The sequence below is a fragment of the Gopherus evgoodei genome, chromosome 1, assembly GCF_007399415.2.
Source record: "Gopherus evgoodei ecotype Sinaloan lineage chromosome 1, rGopEvg1_v1.p, whole genome shotgun sequence".
In the NCBI taxonomy this organism is placed as follows: Eukaryota; Metazoa; Chordata; order Testudines; family Testudinidae; genus Gopherus; species Gopherus evgoodei.
This window is the reverse complement of record NC_044322.1, coordinates 188900444-188908122: the sequence shown is the minus strand read 5'-3', so window position 1 is coordinate 188908122 and position 7679 is coordinate 188900444. Positions and strand designations below refer to the sequence as shown.

Sequence of the window (7679 nt, the reverse complement as noted above, 5' to 3'; positions counted from 1 at the left end):
ATGCCCTTGCTGGGAGCCAGCGGATGGACTACAACTCCCAGGAGGCAGCGCGGCGAGGGGGGGACCGCCTCTTTCCCGGACGAGTTCGGTGCGCTCACCAGTGAGCTGGGAGGGCGACTGGGCTTGCGCCGTGAGGATAGCGCATGCGCAGAAGGGAGACTCCCGGGCCGGGACGCGGGGGCGGAGTGAGGGCCTACGGGCGCCGGGCTCGGGGCTCCCTGTAGTTCCAGCAGCGCTTGGGGTGTCCTGGCCTCGGGGCTCAGGCGGGGGAAGAGCGGCCGATGCTTTTTCCCGTGCGTAGTCCGCAGTGAGCAGCTCCCCGTGCCCCGCTGCAGAGATCTTCCTTCCGTGCTCCTCAGAGATTATAACCCCCCCCCCCCCCGGGCCGCACGCCTTTCCCCCGCCCTGCCAAGGTGCCTGCCAGGGCAGGGCCACCCACCCTGTGCAATCCTCTTCTCCCACACCCCCCAACAGCTCCCCTCCATAGTCTCCTGTGCACCACAAGATGTTCAGGACGCCCCCCTCCCCGACAAATCCAGTCCCCAACTGTCACACCTGGACTCGGCTTCCTACGCTATGTCTAAAGGCTGGTCTACCCTTGAAAGTTCATTTAGATTAAGTTAGGGTGTGAATTTAAAACGCAACAGCTCTTCCAGAATAGTCCCCTGCGTGGACATTCTTATTCTTAAATAAGAGTGCTCCCATGGATTGGTTAATTTCCCCAAGCAGATGAGCCCTTAATTAGGAAAAGAGAGAAATTAGGTTAATGTTGGGTAATATTGACCTCTTTTGCTCATCTGGATATATCCCTAGATACCAAATGTGTAGCAAGGCACTTCTCCACCCCTTAAACTGTCTGCATCCAGCTCTGGAACTGTACCTCCCATTCCATGCATTTTAGTGACCACTACATATTTTTTTTGGAGGGACACATTTGTGGTGGAATACAGTGATCCTATTGATTTGTCAATCGCAAAAATCCTGTTTATTTTCACAGAGCCAGGATTTCACCCTTGGTGTCTAAGATAAGAGCACACCTTGAGCTGAGCTGAGATGCCATGCTCTAGCTCTAGGCAGGGTGATTGTATTGTGTGCTGGAACTTGCCATCTCCACATACTACATGTCCATATTATGAATGAAGTTGGTTGCAAGCTGTTCCATTTTATGCTGGTTTTGGGCAGCCTGGCAAATTGCCAATGTATCTCCCTCAGGTGGGCAGTTTTTTAGGTGCCTTTGTATTAACCAACAGAGCCTTTTCCATGTAAACATCATCCTTTTTATAGACCCAGTTCCTTATGTTCTTGTAAAAATGATTCAAATATATCTCTTTCACCTGGCCCTCAGGATTGAAATGAGAGAGAGATGCTGAAGTATAGTGAGTTTTATTGTCTGAAAAAGAAATAAATAAAATCAAATAATCCCACAGTCCACTGGAGGGCTATAGTGAGTGCTGGAAAGGATTTGTACTGCTTGCTGAGAGCGTAATGAAGAAAGTGACTGTGGCAGCGAAAACAGCCCATTCACTTTTTTTATCTGGAAGGGGAACATTTTACATCCCCCAAGTTAGGAATTATGGGGTCGTCAGCTAGAAGTACTGTTTGATCTCCCTATATAAGGTGAAGGGAAGTTGTGAGAGAGAGATTGTTGTAGGTACTGTATTTTGAAAGGTGGCACCGATAAGAACAGTGTCTCAGCAGCAGGTAGTTGAGAGTATTTTGTGTATTCTGTCTTTTGCTTTTAAAATATTTTAAAACCAGAGAAGTGTGTGGGTGTTGGTAGGAGATGGTTTGGTGAGAGAGACAGATACAACGTCAGGGACATTAAAAAGAGAGACTGCAAATGGTGCTGTGCACTAGCATCTGACTGAGAGACAGAAGCCTCCAGGGAGAAGAAAGGAAGGAAGAAGGGCCTAAAAGGGTTGTCTGGGAAGTGGTGGCTCAAAATGAGTCCACCACAACCACTACTGCTATGACTCAGGGGACTGGTCTTTCCTCCCTTTAGATAAAGGGGTTGGAAGCTCTACTGTCAGCTCTTTGTGTTGTGATTCTCTGATAGCCCCAGTCGCCTCCATGCTGGGCCTACCATATGCACTGCCGTCCTGGCATTGAGGTGTCTCAAATGAGAATCTATGAGGCATAACACAGTAGCTTGCTGCCTTCAAACACAACGGGCAACAGAGGACAACGAGAGCCGGCTCCCTCCTCCAGCCAATGTCCTCACCTTTTTTGCTTCCTGAATCCAGTCTTGTCCATTGGAATGCCCTGGACCCCAAATTGATCTGTGTATCTAAGTTCTGATGGACACTGAGTCCCCTTCTAACATAATCAATGCCACTCCTGGGTGGGGCCTTGGGGATCTCCAAGTCCTAGAGCCTCCTGGGAAATGCCTCTATAGCCTTATAGATCAGTCCAGGCATGCCGTGGAGACACTTTTACAGTAGAACCACCATCCTGGAACTCTGCTGACCATCCTCACTTCCCTCCTTTCCCTGCTTCAGTTACCTGCTCGCGGTCTGCTGCACTATCCTGCTTCATCACCTCATGGGGGATCATCAGGTAGGAATACAAAAGAAAACTAACTGAATATTTATGCTGGCTGCAGAACTATTATAACAGAAAACCCTAATTAAACAAACAGGTAAAAACATGGGGAGGGCATTGTAATGCTGCCTCCTGTGACTCAAGAGAACCAACCTCAGGGCGGATTGTTAAGAACTAGGGCACAAACCCCAAACTGGTTGTGAGTTCTATACTTAGATTTCACCAATCAATTATCAAATGTAAACTCTTCAGGCACTATAACAGACTCAATGTGGAGTCACAAACAGCGTCCTTGGGTACTCTGGTCTATCTTGCTACCCAGGTGAGCATACCTTTGTGATAGATGATTTCGTACACCAGGAGTCACAGCAATATTCAGTTGCTTTCAGTTCCAAAAGACTAGTCACTTACCCCACATCAATTGCACCTTAGATCTCACACCAAAAACAAGGCTTGTAATCAATCCTGTCATAAATTATATAAAGATATATTAAATAGAACAAGGAAACCAGAGAGTTGTTTACAAGATTAAAGCAGGTAAACATACACACACAAGTGAGTTACAGTCTTAAATTTTAAAAGGTAATAAAAGTTTCTATAATCAGCAAGCTCTGTATGTCCTCTAGGACTAACCCAAGCTAAGCAGCTGGGGATCTCTCACATATGCCTAGAAACATTCCCCCTCCTGTACCCTCTCCCCCTCCCCCCTGCAGTCCAAGCAGCATAAAAATATTAAATTCCTTTTGTTTGGGGTTTTTATCCTCCTGCCATGTGATCTATGCTGCAAACTCAGCTGCTGATAGAATCCACTTGCATGACTGCTGCAAACTCAGCTGCTGATAGAATCCACTTGCATGACTAGGGTGACCAGACATCCCGATATTTAGATGTTTGTCCCGATCTTTCTCTCCACCGGCAGCACTCGGCTTTTTTTTGCTCTGCTGGCAGACCCCCCCCCCCATGTGTCCCAATGTTTTCTTCCTCTCATCTGGTCACCCTATGCATGACCCATCTTCACAGAGGAGAGAACAGGACAATAAAAGGTGTTTTTTTGTCCTCTTGTTGACAGTATGTAGGGAAATTCCAGTTGCAATATCCGTCTGGTATCAGTGGACCTTTCTTGTTGGGAAGGGCATAACACTTGTTGAAGATCGGTCCTACACACGAATTAGTGTTTCTCTTCTGTTTGGTGACTTACACAGTCCCAGAGGCTCACAATATAACCACTCAGATACCACCTTACAATATGGAATACAGGTGTTATAAGTGAGATTAATGCATGCAACAACTCATAAGCATTCAATAAAGTCTAAATACAGTCTTATATGTAACAGTTTAAACAATACTACCACACAGGTGAGACAGACTGATTCCAGCTGTGTATTTGTCAGTGTTCAAATGAGACATGGGGACCTTGGTATGAGTTGGCACCTGTCTGCCAGCATCGCAAGCATATCTGGAAGGGGAGAGGCAGGGTAGAAGCTGACAAAGGTGGATTTAAACTCTCAGTCTAGAGATGAAATGTTCCATATTCCAATTTTACTCCTTTCAGACATTTAGTTCCCCTTGTGTAGTGGTGTTTTGCAGCACATCATGGAGTCTACAGATAGTATATATTTACACTGAAATGATATTCAAGAACCTAACTTAAATATATAATGAAGCTATGTAGCATCTTTATTAATAAATCTTTCCTCTCCTTTTTTTTTGGAAAGGAGTTTTAGTTCTGAATCACACAGATTCATTTCTTATTAATTCCTATGAGCCTTTTGTGACCATGGCCCGGTGACCATTCTCTCCTCCATTCCACCCAGGCTTTTCCCCGCTACCTTATGCCTTTCTCCTTCTTTCTCCCCTCCTTTGGTCCTTTCTCCTTCAGGATGTCAAATTTTAAACTCCACTGGGTGGATGGAAGCGTTCATGGCTGCCATTAGCGGGCTCTTTGATTTATAGACAGTTACAGAGGTGGTTCAAGATGCTAGCTCTGCTATGCAGATGGCTGGGGCTCTGGGATTAAAGAAACCTTAGAACTGAGGCTTGCTCTACACTGTGTGTGTGTGGGGGGGATCAACCTAAGTTACACAACTTCAGCTACGTGAATAAAGGAGCTGAAGTCGGCGTACTTAGACCTACTCACCGCGGTGTCTTCACTGTGGTGAGTTGACTGCTGCTGCTCCCCCTTCGACTCTGCCTGCGCCTCTCGCAGCTAGGGTGACTAGACAGCAAATGTGAAAAATCAGGATGCGGGTGGGGCGTAATAGGAGCCTGTATAAGACAAAACCCCAAGTATCGGGATTGTCCGTATAAAATCGGGACATCTGGTCACCCTACTCACTGCAGTGGAGTACAGAAATCGACGGGAGAGCACTCAGGGGTTGATTTATTGCGTTTAGACTAGACGCGATAAATCGACTCCCGCTGGATCGATTGCTGCCCGCCGATCTGGCGGGTAGTGTAGACATACCCTGAGTCTCAGATCCCAGGTCAGCTGACTTAGGCTTGCAGGTTTTAGGCTGGGGAAGGAGGGAGCCACTAAAAATAGCAGTGTAGACATTTGGGGTTGGGCGGTAGTATGGGCTCTGAGACCCTCCACCCTTATGGAGTCTCACAGCCCTGGCTTCAGCCTGAGCCTAAACACAGCTCGAGCCGTGAACCTGTGTCAGCTGATCTGGGCCAGCCGTGTCCATGCCACGGGTCTTTTATTGCAGTGTAGACATATCCTGTATGTCTCCAATTTACACCCTTCTGGTGTTCTGATTTTAATCAATAGCATTCTGTCCACTGATGCCAAAGTTATCATGTTACAAACAAACATCCATACAGAAAAATGCCATCAAGTTGAGTGTAAGGCCTTGTGCGCTCAGGACTTAAAGAAAATGGAGGAATGAGGTTCATCTCAGCCTTATATTAATATCTTCAGGTTCTCATAATATGGCCATGTTTTTGTTATCTGGATTAAGAAGGTCTTCATAAACCTTATCATCTTTCTAATCAAAAACATTCTTTAATAAGAGTCTGACTCCCACAAAGAGAGACAAACACTGGGCTTTCCTGACTTATCTTCCTAAGCTTCCTGTTTACATTGGTTTAAAATTCACAGGTCTGCTAAGCCATCTGCTTGAACTGTGATTTTCTTGCATTAGCAACTTTCCACCACAGTTCTGCTGACAAAGCAAGATTTGGGGTGCCAGCCCAGCCCTAGAGGGAGAGTATCAATGCCCCCCACTGTCCCTTTCCCAAGTGGGGTTCCAAAGCTGCCTGATGATGCCTTCTCTCCCCCTTACTTTTATCTCCCTATATGGCCCCCATCACCATAGTATCTCAGCACTTGGCAAACATTAATGAATATAGTGTATTCTCATATCAGCCCTCTGAGTACAATTACTGTTATTCCCATTTTACAGATAGGGAACTGAAGCACAGAGAGACTGTGATTTGCCCAAAGTCAGGTGCAAAAGTCAGGAATTGGACCCAAGAGCTTCCGAGTGCCAATCACAAGACCATCCTTCATCAGCTCTCTATACTGCCTAGACCTAGTGAGGGACTTAAGGACCTCTTGGAGGAGCACTCTTCTCTCTTTCTGATGTCAACATGGTCCCCCATGGCTTTCTACCCTGCTGGTGTGATTCAGGCAGAGCACACAATGCAATGCTGCTGATTGGAGGGGTTGATGAAGTAAGCAGACTGGTGGTATACATTACAGTGTTCTCATGAAGCTGGCAGGATTTGGGTGCATGGAGCAGGACAAAGATGTGGGAATGGGCAGGCTTGAAGATATTGTCTAGCAACCTGCACAGAACTTAGAGCAGAGGTCGGCAACCTTTCAGAAGTGGTGTGCCAAGTCTTCATTTATTCACTCTAATTTAAGGTTTAATGTGCCAGTAATACATTTTAATGTTTTTAGAAGGTCTCTTTCTATAACTCTATAATATATAATTAAACTATTGTTGCATGTAAAGTAAATAAGGTTTTTTAAATGTTTAAGAAGCGTCATTTAAAATTAAATTAAAATACAGAGCCCCCCAGACTGGTGGCCAGGACCCGGGCAGTGTGAGTGCCACTGAAAATCAGCTAGTGTGCCGCCTTTGGCACATGTGCCATAGGTTGCCTACCCCTGATTTAGAGGAAGGAGGACAGGTTGGAGGGAGTACCAGGAAGTCAGTCTGTGTGTGGATGGCCAGTATGCTAGTTACAATTGCAGCACCTCTGTGAATAGTTCTGTTAATGAAGAGCCAGCTTAGTTTTACAATCATGGAGTCTTTGCATTCTATTAACCCAGCAGGCAGTATATGAAACATAGGGGAGAGGAAAAAACAGAAGGAAACAAAAAGGAATGAACAGGGGGAGGAGAGAGGAAAGAGACCGAGAAAAGAAAGTGAAACTAAAGCAACAAAACAAGGAGAAAGAAGAAGCTGCTTCAAACTGTGTTGTGGGTGTGCTCAAGGAAGAGTATTATGTTTTTACGCAGAAAATAAATGTGTGAAGGAATTAGTAAAAAGACAGAAAATAGCAGCAGAGTAAGCAAGAGAGAATAGAATAATGAAATATAAACAAGGAAAGGAAAAGCAAGGAAACAGGCCCACAGCTTCTATACTAGTGAATCACCTTAATTCATGTTGCTTTCTGTGCTAGTATTTCCCTGGCAGATAGCCCACAGCTCTGTAAATCTGCAGAGAGAGAGAGAGAGAGAGACAACAGAATGTTGCCCCTCTGGGGATTTGACTCTTGCTGCTTTGTACCATTCCTGGTAAGCATATATTTTAAAATCTAACATGCCACAGCAGGTGCATGCAATTACAGGAGGGCTCCCCAAAATAGCAGGCGGCTGTCCATTTTTCACCATATGGTGTTGCCCTTTTTTCCTTTATCCAACTGTGCAGAAATTTATTCTAAGATGCATCATATTTTCAAAAACATTTTCTAACTGACCTATATTTCCCCCTGCATCTATACTAATATGACCAGGAAAGAGGGGAACTACTATTTAAAATGCCGACTTTGATGTGGTTTGTATTAGTGGTATGAGTTAGGTGTACTCCAATAGCTAAACAGATTTCAGGCAAACTTGCCTCCCAAAAGTGGATTCCAAATTTCCCTTTGGCTGAAATTTAGCAGCCCTGCAAAGACCTGCACCTCTT

At 45.4% G+C, this 7679-nt stretch overlaps 1 long non-coding RNA gene across 1 annotated transcript in view; it reads left to right on the top strand.

Moving 5' to 3' along the window:
• Window positions 1–391: 391 nt before the first annotated feature.
• Window positions 392–7679, top strand: part of LOC115659878 — a 30306-nt gene continuing 23018 nt past the window's right edge. Inside the window, exon 1 of the long non-coding RNA XR_004002660.1 lies at window positions 392–2556. This is a non-coding gene — a long non-coding RNA (uncharacterized LOC115659878). The remainder of the gene's footprint in view (window positions 2557–7679) is intronic.